This window comes from Sinocyclocheilus rhinocerous, unplaced genomic scaffold (genome assembly GCF_001515625.1).
Source record: "Sinocyclocheilus rhinocerous isolate Xijiao unplaced genomic scaffold, SAMN03320098_v1.1 scaffold31534, whole genome shotgun sequence".
NCBI classification, from domain to species: Eukaryota; Metazoa; Chordata; class Actinopteri; order Cypriniformes; family Cyprinidae; genus Sinocyclocheilus; species Sinocyclocheilus rhinocerous.
The window spans coordinates 1159-1543 of NW_015627786.1; the positions used below are offsets into that span (position 1 = coordinate 1159).

Consider the following 385-nt stretch of genomic DNA (forward strand, 5'->3'; position numbering starts at 1 on the left):
ACACACACACACACACACACACACACACACACTCACACATGGAGTGATAAAATTAAATCACCAACATTAAATCTTAACTATGTGTAGTTCATTATCAACAGCAGGAGCAAAAACAAACATTATTCAATCTGCTGATGCTGACTGTAAAACACTGGACATTGTACTGTTTGCATTAATTAACAAGATACAAGTGCTATAAATGATCTGAATGAAAGAATGTCCCTTACCTTTTTGCTTTAGTTAACTTCAGTCTAACTTCAATCTGAGTTGTGTACATGTTGTAGCTTCCTGATATTCTACCCATATTTCTTAGACACACCTTTAGGTCCAGACTCTTAATGCTGATTGGTCTAGAGTGAGTTAGGGGATGTCAATGATCTCTCAG

The 385-nt window shown here is 36.4% G+C and overlaps 1 long non-coding RNA gene across 1 annotated transcript in view; it reads right to left on the reverse strand.

Annotated features, from left to right (window-relative positions):
- LOC107734468 (uncharacterized) overlaps window positions 1-306 on the reverse strand; it is a 1305-nt gene extending 999 nt beyond the window's left edge. Inside the window, exon 1 of the long non-coding RNA XR_001639101.1 lies at window positions 228-306. This is a non-coding gene — a long non-coding RNA (uncharacterized LOC107734468). The remainder of the gene's footprint in view (window positions 1-227) is intronic.
- Between the last annotated feature and the right edge of the window lie 79 nt (window positions 307-385).